Source organism: Ranitomeya variabilis, chromosome 5, assembly GCF_051348905.1.
Source record: "Ranitomeya variabilis isolate aRanVar5 chromosome 5, aRanVar5.hap1, whole genome shotgun sequence".
NCBI classification, from domain to species: domain Eukaryota; kingdom Metazoa; phylum Chordata; class Amphibia; order Anura; family Dendrobatidae; genus Ranitomeya; species Ranitomeya variabilis.
In genome coordinates, this window is record NC_135236.1 from 435,694,979 (window position 1) to 435,708,515 (window position 13,537).

General features: G+C 43.9%; 1 protein-coding gene across 5 annotated transcripts in view; it reads right to left on the bottom strand.

Moving 5' to 3' along the window:
* Nucleotides 1–13,537, bottom strand: part of OSBPL8 (oxysterol binding protein like 8) — a 365,096-nt gene that overhangs the window by 96,000 nt on the left and 255,559 nt on the right. The gene's annotated exons all lie outside the window — the stretch shown is intronic.

The following is a 13,537-nucleotide window of genomic DNA, read 5'->3' on the forward strand; positions in this document are numbered from 1 at the left end:
TGTAACACAAAACAGCTATAATGGCATACTAAAAAATTTTAACTATAAAAGTTACGAATATAAATAAAAGAATATATAAAAGAGAGAAGCAAACCCGAACTTAAAAGTTTATAATTCATACTGGACATAGTGTCCCATGTTAAACATTGAACACAGACTTCTCCCGGAAGTCCGTTGCAATGTTTGGAGATCCAAGGGAGTGAGAAGGGAAGAAAGAGAGGTGAAAAGAGTGAGAGAGGTGAAAAGAGTGAGAGAGGTGAAAAGAGTGAGAGAGGTGAAAAGAGTGAGAGAGGTGAAAAGAGTGAGAGGTGAAAAGAGTGAGAGAGGTGAAAAGTGAGAGAGGTGAAAAGAGTGAGAGAGGTGAAAAGAGTGAGAGAGGTGAAAAGAGTGAGAGAGGTGAAAAGAGTGAGAGAGGTGAAAAGAGTGAGAGGTGAAAAGAGTGAGAGGTGAAAAGAGTGAGAGGTGAAAAGAGTGAGAGGTGAAAAGAGTGAGAGGTGAAAAGAGAGAGAGAGGTGAAAAGAGAGAGAGAGGTGAAAAGAGAGAGAGAGGTGAAAAGAGAGAGAGAGGTGAAAAGAGTGAGAGGTGAAAAGAGTGAGAGGTGAAAAGAGTGAGAGGTGAAAAGAGTGAGAGAGGTGAAAAGAGTGAGAGGTGAAAAGAGTGAGAGAGGTGAAAAGAGTGAGAGAGGGGAAAAGAGTGAGAAAGGGGAAAAGAGTGAGAAAGGGGAAAAGAGTGAGAAAGGGGAAAAGAGTGAGAAAGGGGAAAAGAGTGAGAAAGGGGAAAAGAGTGAGAAAGGGGAAAAGAGTGAGAAAGGGGAAAAGAGTGAGAAAGGGGAAAAGAGTGAGAAAGGGGAAAAGAGTGAGAAAGGGGAAAAGAGTGAGAAAGGGGAAAAGAGTGAGAAAGGGGAAAAGAGTGAGAAAGGGGAAAAGAGTGAGAAAGGGGAAAAGAGTGAGAAAGGGGAAAAGAGTGAGAAAGGGGAAAAGAGTGAGAAAGGGGAAAAGAGTGAGAAAGGGGAAAAGAGTGAGAAAGGGGAAAAGAGTGAGAAAGGGGAAAAGAGTGAGAAAGGGGAAAAGAGTGAGAAAGGGGAAAAGAGTGAGAAAGGGGAAAAGAGTGAGAAAGGGGAAAAGAGTGAGAAAGGGGAAAAGAGTGAGAAAGGGGAAAAGAGTGAGAAAGGGGAAAAGAGTGAGAAAGGGGAAAAGAGTGAGAAAGGGGAAAAGAGTGAGAAAGGGGAAAAGAGTGAGAAAGGGGAAAAGAGTGAGAAAGGGGAAAAGAGTGAGAAAGGGGAAAAGAGTGAGAAAGGGGAAAAGAGTGAGAAAGGGGAAAAGAGTGAGAAAGGGGAAAAGAGTGAGAAAGGGGAAAAGCGTGAGAAAGGGGAAAAGCGTGAGAAAGGGGAAAAGCGTGAGAAAGGGGAAAAGCGTGAGAAAGGGGAAAAGCGTGAGAAAGGGGAAAAGCGTGAGAAAGGGGAAAAGCGTGAGAAAGGGGAAAAGCGTGAGAAAGGGGAAAAGCGTGAGAAAGGGGAAAAGAGTAAGAGAGGGGAAAAGAGTAAGAGGGGAAAAGAGTAAGAGGGGAAAAGAGTAAGAGCGGGGAAAAGAGTAAGAGGGGAAAAGAGTAAGAGAGGGGAAAAGAGTAAGAGAGGGGAAAAGAGTAAGAGAGGGGAAAAGAGTAAGAGAGGGGAAAAGAGTAAGAGAGGGGAAAAGAGTGAGATAGGGGAAAAGAAGGGGTGAGGGGGAGAGATGGGGAAAGAGGTGTAAAGGAGAGAAAGAGGTGTGAGGGAGAAAAAGCAGGAGAGAGAGAGGAGGAGAGGGAGTGAGAGAAGGGGGAAGAAGAGAGGAAGATTTTTTATGCTTACCATATATACGAGTATAAGCAGTTTTTCAGCAATTTTTTTGTGCTTAAAACACCCCCCTTGGCTTATACTCAAGTTAGGGTCCCAGAAGATCGAGAGCGAGTGGCAGCAGTGGGTCACAGGAGGCAGGAGCCGGCTAAAGCCTGCGCTTGCTGCTAAAGAGAAATTAATATTCACTATGCTGTCAGTGAATATTAATGTCTCTGTAATAAGGGGCACAGCAGTCGCCGGCCTCCTGCAGCGGCCGGGCAGTCACTTGTGTCCGCTATTTAAGAGAAATTAATATTCACTTTTCTCCACTCAGATGGAGAAAATAGTGGGAGTGGAGAGAAGGAGAGAAGTGAATATTAATGTCTCTTAAGTAGGTGGCACACGTGACTGCTTGGTCGCTGCAGGAAGCCAGCAGTTGTGGCTGACACTGTGCGCACTACTAAATAGCAATGAATACTCACTGCCCTCCACGCACATAGTCCCGGCGTTGAGAGCAGTGAATATTCTGGCAGCTGTCCTCTGCTTGTAAGCAGTGCATAATGTCCCTGCCATGCGCTGCTTACAAGCATGAAGCAGCTGCTGGCACCGAAACAAGATGTTATGAGGGAGCGCAGGCACGGTAAGTAGGATGGTTGTTTTTTGATGGGGGACATGCATACAGGATAGGGATGAGGAGCCATGCATACCAGGATAGGGATGAGGAGTCATGCATACAAGGATAGGGATGAGGAACCATGCATACCAGGATAGGGATGAGGAACCATGCATACCAGGATAGGGATGAGGGGCCATGCATACCAGGATAGGGATGAGGAGTCATGCATACAAGGATAGGGATGAGGAGTCATGCATACAAGGATAGGGATGAGGAACCATGCATACCAGGATAGGGATGAGGAACCATGCATACCAGGATAGGGATGAGGGGCCATGCATACAAGATAGGGATGAGGAGCCATGCAGACCAGGATAGGGATGAGGAGGCCATGAAGACCATAATGGGGATGAGGAGCCATGCAGACCAGGATAGGGATGAGGAACCATACACACCAGGATAGGGATGAGGAGTCATGCAGACCAGGATAGGGATGAGGGGTCATGCATATCAGGATAGGGATGAGGAGCCATGCATACCAGGATAGGGATGGGGAACCATGCATACCAGGATAGGGATGAGGGGACAATGCATACCCGGCTTATACTCAAGTCAATAAGTTTTCCCAGTTTTTAGTGGTAAAATTAGGTGCCCCGGCTTATACTCAAGTACCGTATATATCTCAAGGCACCATATCTAAAATCTAATGCATCACACTGTACTCAATTGAGTCTGTTGGGGACATTGTTGTCATAATGAAAGATGACGGACCAGAACAGCAGAGAATAGGAATGGAGATGCAAAGAGAACATAACATGTATACCACTTACACTACATATTGGCAACAAAGACAATGTCTTTTGCCTTTTTTCCTTTGTATAGAATTGCTTTGCTGCGTTCTGAAGTGTGCAAGTATAATGCAGATCAGATGTATAGAATATAGTCGTCTCACTCCTTACTGTACAGCAGGGGTCCCCAACCTGTAGCTCGGGAGCCACATGTGGCTCACGGTCCCAGGAATTGTGTCTCGCGACTGTCTGCCAGCTTGGTGCAGTAGCTCCAGATCTAGCAAACAGGTATGAAGAGTACATCTCAAAATTATGAATATTTAAGTAGGACAGCACAGAAGATAAGATCTGGATGCACATATACCGGGGTTTAGAGATGTTTTAGGTATGGTACGCTGGAGGATGATGCTACCTGTTAGAGGAGGTTCTTGAAGCTGGATACAACAGAGTGTTGGGAGTCCTTGATGGGATAATACTGAATTGGGGCATTGTGGGAACCCCTGGATCTCAGTGTACTGCTTTGGAGTGATTTCTGTGGAAAAGCTTTGGTTATCATTATACCCGTAATGGTGGCTTTGGTTGACACGACTTTGGGGACATAAGCAGGATGTTGCTCGTGACCCCTTCTCAGAGATGAATGTGGCTCGCGAACCTCTCGCAGTGCTGAATGTGGCTCTCAAGGTCAAAAAGGTTGGGGACAGCTGCTGTACAGTGTTCCAACTTAGTGCCTAAAAGCAGATCACTGTGTAAGAACAAGATACATTTATGTATTCATGCATTGTATAGATGTATGTATCAATATAGTCTATGGATGCATCAACTGCAGGGATTTTATGTCCACAAATTTTTGCTATGTAATCAGACAAAAGAATGATGTAGGGGCAGAAATCCTAATTTCAGTGATATACCACTTAGTTTACTGGGTGCAGCAGTTGTTATAAAATCACAGTTTTCTGTGTTGCAGATTTAGTAGAGCTTGGAATGCCGTAACTCGCCCACACCACTGATCAGCAGTTTTCTGTCAATATACATTGTACACAAACAGCTGCTAATCAGTAGTGGTGGGTGGTTGGACTACCATGAACTAGGCAGCTTGTCCTATATCCTGCTGATAAAACACTGATTGTACTGAAACAACAAAACAGCCTAGTAAGTGACATCATTGTAATCTGGGTGTCTGCTTCTATATCATGGTGCTCTTAGATTACAGAGCAAACACCTGCTGACAGATTCCCTTTTAAGGGCTACATTTTGACAAACAAAAATCTCATCTTTCAATAAAGGGGTTGCACGGTCTAAATAGATAAGTCCGCAGTCACTCTGTGTGACTGCAAACTTCTGAATCCCCCCAGCGCATGCATTGTGCTCTGCGGGGATTTGCCGGTTTCAGACCTGGGACCGGAGGGTATATATGAGTTATACATACTCCCGGGCAGATAGCGTGGCCCCTCTCTACATACACTAGTATGGAACAAGGTCGCACCCTCTAGTCGGCCACGCCAACTGGATGGCCACGTCTCTAGACTGGGCACGGCATTGCTCAATGCAATTGTATAGAGTGAGGCCATGCCCACTGGCAAGGAGTATGTATAACACGGGGTGACTGCAGACTTATTGATTTGGACCAGACAACCCCTTTAACAAAGACAATTCTTAGAAAGGATATCCACTTATAAAATTCAATACAATTTAAAGCAATTCTTTAAAATAGGCCATCATTATTAGCTGTTTGAATAAGGCCGCAATGCTCCTGCAATAATTGTATCCCATTGATTGCTTATCCTGCTCACACTGTACTTTTAGTAGCAGCTGTTATTGGTATTGGAACTTTGTCTTATTAAAGTGAATCTGTCAGTAGGATAAATCCTTATGAGCCATCTATATGGGCATGTAGGTCTGAGGAAGCTGAATACAATGATATCTCACTATGTTAGCGCACTGCCAAAACAGTATGTACATACAGAGCCTGGTGTGGGCGGAGCTAGCTTTCTCAGCTCCGCTGCATTGCTAAGTCTAAGATATCTGATTGTGTCACAACCGTTGCAACCTGTAAACTAAGTGATACCTCGTTGGATTCAGGGTTTCTTTTCCTACATTATGCTGCTCTCAGATGAGATCGCTAAAACCTGCTGACAATCCCTTTAACTCTTCAGCAACGATAAATATAACTGAATTATATCATAATGCACGTCTATAGGAGTGTATACAAGAGTAGTATTTCAGCCACTCACACACACATTTTTTTAGGTCTAGAATGTATTAGGACACAAACCACGTAAAAATATTTAAGAGTAGCTAACTGTTTTTCCTTCATTTGAATGTTTAACATGTAAATTGCAAACATATTGTTACAGGATCAATTACCCTATTTTGCTACATTCCTTCAGGAAACACGCTGTGCTGTAACACCTGCCTAGATCTGTGTGTACAGACCTACCAACTTTGAAGAAGGGTTCTTAACAGTGAGAACAATCTGCTTCCTAGCATCCACAGTAAGAAAAGTGCAGAAACATAGTCTGCACAACTCGCTCACTCTCAGGGCCCGTGCACACTGCATTCTTGGCCAGAGTGATGTCTGCTAAAAAAAAAACAATCGCACTTGGAACAATGTTATTCAATGGGGCAGTACAAATGAACAATTTTTTTTTCACTGACCAAATCTGTGTGTGAAAAAAAAAATCACAGCATGCATTCGTTTCTTTTGGAAATTGGATGAGACTTGGCCATTCTAGTGTATGGGTGCGCAAAATAAATCGGACGCCACAGTATAGCATTCGATTTTTACGGATACATTGCAGTGTTGTAATTTAAACTGTAAATGGTCTTGTAAATGATTCAAAGTTGCTGCTGTAAAAAACAAAACAAAAAAGGATTGTATACAGACTACACATGGATGACAAGTGAGAAAAAAATCCTCCCTCTTTTCTGAATGAAACTATGATGACTTTTATATGGCCGTGTGAACCCACCCTCACTGTGGATCAACTCAGAAAAATCAGATTTGTTGCCTCTGGTGCTGGGGTTCACAGTGTATGTGCACTGCCTTACTTCTATCAGTCAGTTCTTTACGGAGATCAGAAGCAGAGCATGCACAGCACTCACTCTCGCTGTGAGCACTTCTAAACTGGCAGGGAACGCACACTGGGAGAATTGCACCCACCCATATCCATGTGAATGTCATGAACGCCATGGACGGCAGGTGTGATTTGCCCAGAGTCACTCTTGCACTGCGCTCTCCATGGCTCTAGCAGTCACTCTTGCACTGCGCTCTCCATGACTCTAGCAGTCACTCTTGCACTGCGCTCTCCATGACTCTAGCAGTCACTCTTGCACTGCGCTCTCCATGGCTCTAGCAGTCACTCTTGCACTGCGCTCTCCATGACTCTAGCAGTCACTCTTGCACTGCGCTCTCCATGACTAGCAGTCACTCTTGCACTGCGCTCTCCATGGCTCTAGCAGTCACTCTTGCACTGCGCTCTCCATGGCTCTAGCAGTCACTCTTGCACTGCGCTCTCCATGGCTCTAGCAGTCACTCTTGCACTGCGCTCTCCATGACTCTAGCAGTCACTCTTGCACTGCGCTCTCCATGACTCTAGCAGTCACTCTTGCACTGCGCTCTCCATGGCTCTAGCAGTCACTCTTGCACTGCGCTCTCCATGGCTCTAGCAGTCACTCTTGCACTGCGCTCTCCATGGCTCTAGCAGTCACTCTTGCACTGCGCTCTCCATGGCTCTAGCAGTCACTCTTGCACTGCGCTCTCCATGGCTCTAGCAGTCACTCTTGCACTGCGCTCTCCATGGCTCTAGCAGTCACTCTTGCACTGCGCTCTCCATGGCTCTAGCAGTCACTCTTGCACTGCGCTCTCCATGGCTCTAGCAGTCACTCTTGCACTGCGCTCTCCATGGCTCTAGCAGTCACTCTTGCACTGCGCTCTCCATGGCTCTAGCAGTCACTCTTGCACTGCGCTCTCCATGGCTCTAGCAGTCACTCTTGCACTGCGCTCTCCATGGCTCTAGCAGTCACTCTTGCACTGCGCTCTCCATGGCTCTAGCAGTCACTCTTGCACTGCGCTCTCCATGGCTCTAGCAGTCACTCTTGCACTGCGCTCTCCATGGCTCTAGCAGTCACTCTTGCACTGCGCTCTCCATGGCTCTAGCAGTCACTCTTGCACTGCGCTCTCCATGGCTCTAGCAGTCACTCTTGCACTGCGCTCTCCATGGCTCTAGCAGTCACTCTTGCACTGCGCTCTCCATGGCTCTAGCAGTCACTCTTGCACTGCGCTCTCCATGGCTCTAGCAGTCACTCTTGCACTGCGTTCTCCATGGCTCTAGCAACCATACAATCACAGTGAGTCAGCAGTGCAGACTCAGCTTCTGCTAGTCCCTCCTTGTGGCACGCACGCCGTACTCACACTCACCCCTACTCAAAGTTGGTAGGGTCATAGACAAGATATGCTGTGTGGATCTACGCAGCTGTTAGAGCACAGTTCAGCATTTGCTTTCTACAGAAAGTAGCAAAATAGGGAAATTAACCCAATTAAAATATTTTTGCTACTTTTCCAGCTTTAAGGGTATGTGCCCACGATCAGGAATAGCAGTGTTTTGGACCTGTGCTTTGCCCAAAACGCTGTGTTCTGCGATACAAGAACAGTGGATGGGATTTATAGAAATCCCGAGACAACTTTGCTTCTATTTGACGCTGTGTAAACTCACCCATGGCGCAGGTTTACGAGCCGCAGCATCTCTTATCAGCAGCGGAGACACTAGTCTCTGCAACAGAAATTTACACAACAGAATCTATTGGATATGGTAAATCCACATTGTTCAGTAAGCATATGCAGATTTAACTGCATAATTGAATGCAGTGAAAAAATACGCTGTGTTGAAAGCGCTGCTATTTCCTGATCGTGGGCATGTACCAGTCACTAGTTTAATTGTCATATATAAACTAAAACTATAACCCCCTGAGTCCCCGTGTAACCCCCAAAAACATTTCGACAGGATAAGCATACTGCATGGGAGAACGTCAAAAGGTTTTTGGGGGTATACATGGAGTCAGGGGGTTATATAACTAGTTATGGAATGCAGCACAGGCGCAGAATAAGGCTACTTTCACACTAGCGTTAACTGCATTACGTCTCAAAACGTCTTTTTTCAGAAAAAACGCATCCAGCAAAAGTTTTTGCTGGATGCGTTTTTTCCCCATAGACTTGTATTGGCGACGTATTGCGACGGATTGGCATACGTCGTGTCCGTTTTACGACGGATGCGTCGAAATTTGGCCACACGTCGTCGGCAAAAAACGTTGCTTGTAACGTTTTTTGTCTCCGCCTAAAAAACGTGTCGCGACGCATCCTGTGGCATACGTCGTTGGCTACAATGGAAGCCTATGAGCGACGGATGCGTCGGGACACGTCGTACGACGCAATGCAGCGCTGCAATACGTTTTTTTGCACTGAGCATGCTCAGAAGCTGGATTTTGTTGCCAATTGGCCAGACACCCCCAAATCTATATAAACCTGGCCTGGGCCTTCAACCCCACATATGCCAGCAAGACCCAGAGAGAAGACTGCCAGCCACAAGACCCCAGCCAGCCACGTATTTAAGTGCCACGTATTTCAGTGCCACGTATTTCAGTGCCACGTATTTCAGTGCCACGTACTATAAATACTATAACTACGTGGTTATACGTGGCACTTATATACGTGGCACTTATATACGTGACACTTATATACGTGACACTTAAATACGTGGCACTGAAATACGTGGCACTGAAATACGTGGCACTGAAATACGTGGCACTATGACTGTCAGAAAATGTTCATTAAACGGTTAGGGGTGAGGTTAGGGGTAGGGTTAGGGTTTGGATCCCTTTATCATCATCCGTAGTTCATTAATCGGATGTATCCAGAGTCGCCTCCGTCTCCGTTGCTGCAGAAGCATCCTCCGTTTTTCCGCTGCCGCCTCCTTCTCCCGCACTATGATATCCAGGCGATTCGTCTCAAAGATAATGTCGGTAACCAAACTAGCAATGCTCACAAGAACACCTTCCATCGCTGCCACAAAACTAAAACCCTCAAACATGGGCTGTAAAAACAGTAACTATATAGTTTTCCATATTTTCCAGTAGCCAATCAAATTTGGGAGCCTCCCTTTTAAAAACGGATCAGTCGTAAAAACGGATGCAACGGATGGTAAAAACGGATGCAACGTATGCAACGCATCCAGTATTTTCGACGGAAACGTTTAACGGATTTGCGACGGATCCGTCGAAATGCTGTATGCGTTGCATACGTTTTTCACTTTTTTGACGCATCCGTTTTTTCGGCAAAAAAACGGATTTGCGACGTAATGCAGTTAACGCTAGTGTGAAAGTAGCCTAAGGAGATAACTTTGGTTCATATATGACAAAACTGCTGGTTCCCTTTAAAAGTTAGGGAAAAGTTAGAAAAAAAATAGCTACTCTAACATTTAATGAGTTGTGTCCAAGTACATTTTACACACACAAAAAACAAAAACAAAGAACTATATTTAAAAGTACTCATTAAATAGTATTTCTCAAAGATTACATGCAAAGGTTTTGTGATGTCCTCGGAATCACTATGTTATTAACTTACAAAATGTCAAATCATAAAGTTAGTAAAATCTGGAAAGCTCTTTTCCCAGAACCTTTCTCCATGCCACGTAACACAACACTAAATTATAATTTACAATGAGATAATTATGAAGTACTAAATAATTGCCAGACCTCCAAATAGAAGCATGAGAGGAGCCCATATAGTTCACTTACCACCCACGCTGTAGCCAGCAGATTCCAGCACTGTACCAACTGCTAAAAATATGTCTGGATTCTAAAGCTGCACAGAAAGCAGATACAGAACATAATGTACAAAGCAAGTGCCCAAAGAAATGCACTCAAAAATGATGACTAGTAATGACTCGGAAATGCTGGCTCACAACACTGCATGGAAAAATAAAAATAGGACTAAATCCAATACACTTGTGTGACTATATAAAACCACAGAAGTGAAGAGGTTGTACAGGGAAAACATCCTGAGAGTTACTAGAAATTAGAGATGCCAGAGCCAGCATCAATATCTTGTAGAGGAACAGCATTCCCAAACTTCGCTCTATACTTCCCAGCAGCTGACACTACTACACTAATGGACTGAACCGCTCTCACACTACCTGACCGCCACCTGTCATCTATTCCTGGACAACCTGAAAGGGGTTTCTCACAAACAAAGTACATTATAATCAACCGATTGTTGGAATAATCATCATTTCAGTGGTGTGGGCAGGCTTAAACAGAGCTTAGAGAACTGGTAGATCTGCAGCAGATAAAACAGTGATTTTAACAAATCTGCAGCAAGAAATCAGGGTCTATGCCCCTGTATAATTAGAATCGGCGTTTCTGCCCCTACAAAATGCTGCTCTCACACTGCTAAGCAAAAACCTTCAGATAAATTCCATTTAAGGACACACTTGCAAAAATCACTTCTACACATCTAGCTCCAGTGGCCGTGAGACATGCAGCTGCGGGGACTCGAACATATTATTCGAGCAGGCTGAAGACACTTAGCACCTGAGCATGCCCAGATAACGCCTTATCCCAGCACGGTCGCTCATCACTACAGACTACCACTTTAAGAATCCTAGATCTAGCAGCTTTTGATGTGGTGGAGTGTATTCATTTTAGCTTCAACTAATTTAAGTAAAACTGATGATTTTGTAATGAAAGTTGTATTATTAACCTTACTTTCATGTAATAGGTAAAAAAAAATGTTCGGTGAAACTTTGTCTTATCAAAATGATGAAAATTGTTCTTGGGTTCAGTGATATTGTTTTGCTGAGCACTATGTATACCCACTGTCCCTGTGTATGGCGCGGAGTCTTTGCAGCTGCTCCCTGCGCCTGTTATTCTCTACAGCGCACGTGTCACGGTGACCACGCTGCAGCTAATCAGTGAGTGACACGGCTCTGTCTACGTGACGTCATGGCTGCACACAATAACAGACACTAACAGCAGAGGCAGACACTGACCACTGGACCTGGGGAAGGCGAGTAAAGCACAGTTTAGTTTTTCTAATAAACAAATTATGCTTTGGACAGGTCTTTCCCAAAAATTGAAAACACCCTTTAAAAAGTTTCACAGGGCTAAAATAAAAAAAAATATATACTCACCCATTTAGTTTGGGGAAGGTCTCTGCACTACTGACAGGATTTAAGACATATATCCTAGTGTAGTAAAATAAGATGATGGTTCATCCTGACGCGTTTCGAAGTACGATGTTTCTTCTTCAAGAAGAACCACATGTATGTGAGACAGCAGGGGAAACACTTATATAGGTTAAAATTCCAAATGTGAGCGCCAAAAAACCAAAACACATGACCACATCTCATTATTCAGACGAGTCCCACATAATATGACACATGACATCTAAAAATCCTTAGTAAACGCCAGTGTAATACAAACGTGTCATTTAAAACTATACAATATAAAAATATTAACATTTGCTTTAATAACAGGTATCGCAATTGGAACCTTGAAGAAATAAACGTTGCAGCAGATTTTACTAAAGGGGATTTCCAAGGGAACCCATGTGTGACAAACCCTGAGGAAGACGGAATAACTAAAACAAATAATTTTAAAAATTATTAAAATAAATGAGGTTTTATTTCATTCATTTTTGTCACAAGGGCTATACCATGTGAACTATTAACTAACAGAAATTTCTTTTAGATGAGATAGCTTAATGGTTAATTACACTTTTTAGTTATTTAATTGTGATTCCTATTAAAACAAATTTTAATATTTTTATATTGTATAGCTTTAAAATAACATGTTTGTATTACACTGTCGTTTACTAAGGTTTTATAGATGTCATGTGTCATATTATGTGGGACTCGTCTGAACTATGACATGTGGTCATGTGTTTTGGTTTTTTTGGCGCTCACATTTGATATTTTAACCTATAAGTTATACCCCCTGCTGTCTCACATACATGTGTTTTTTCCTGAAGAAGAAGGAACTTTGTACTTCAAAATTCCTCATAATAAACCATCATCTTACTTTACTACACTGGGATATATGTCTTCAATCCTGTGGGCAGTGTGGAGACCTTCCCCAAACTGCTTCTGACCTTGTGATATCTGATGGTCACTGGATAACCTGTGGTTCTGCGGCAGCAGAAAATGGACTATATGGGGTTTTTGTTGGATTAAACAGGCGAGTTTAATCTGAGCAGAAAGCTCACAATATTTCTCGGATAAGACCCTATTTTGCGCTGCTCTCTCCTACAGTTACCCTGGATATCAATCTTCCCTGTTGGCATCCGTTTGCCTGGTGATAGCCTTCACATCCCTTATGAGGCACCTGACTGCTGCAGCTGTGTACCACATACCACTAATGCCGACCAAGTGTGTTATACAAGAAGTCTCTGCTGCAGAAGCTGGAACGGGGGACTATATATTTACAGACTCACCGGCTGCATGTCCAGTGATGCCTCTCTGCAGCTGCCACTAACCACGGCTGACAAACTGCAGCGGTGACATCACAACTACAGCACAGCACACGTGACTTCTGCAGCCAGTGCCTGTGATCAGCAGCTCACTAAACCTAATGATTGGCTGTGGCAGTCACATGTGCTTAGTCATGACGTCGCGGCAGCAGCCTGTCAGCAAAGAGTAGGGGCAGCAGCAGAGCGGAATCACTGAACCTACGAAGGATGAGAAACTGTGAAGAGTTTATTTTTCACTAGCGCAAGTCTATGGCTACATTTAAAAACTAGTGATGAGCGAGTGTACTTGTTGCTCGGGTGGTGTCCGAGTATTTGTAACTGCTCGGAGATTTAGTTTTCCTTGCCTCAGCTGCATGATTTACGGCTGATAGACAGCTTGAATACATGTGGGGGGACTCCCTAGCAACCAGGAAACCCCCACATGTACTCAGCCTGGCTAGCAGCCGTAAATCATGCAGCTGAGGAGACGAGAACTAAACCTCCGAGCACTTACAAATACTCGGAGACCACCCGAGCAACAAGTACACTCACTCATCACTATTAAAAACATAAAACCCCTTCAACTCTGACAGCACCTTTAAGATTGGAAAAACTTAATTTGCCAGCCTCCTAAATTATCACATTTTTACCATATATGTGGTTTGTGTTAATACGGTACATACAAAACATTCGAAATAAAAAAAGTCACCAAATTAAGCTCTATGTGAATAATTACCTAAATAAACTACAATTTTTCATGATTCACTATTCAGATTTCAAAGAAGTCCTGAGCTGCATCACTACAAGTCTTATCTCTATTT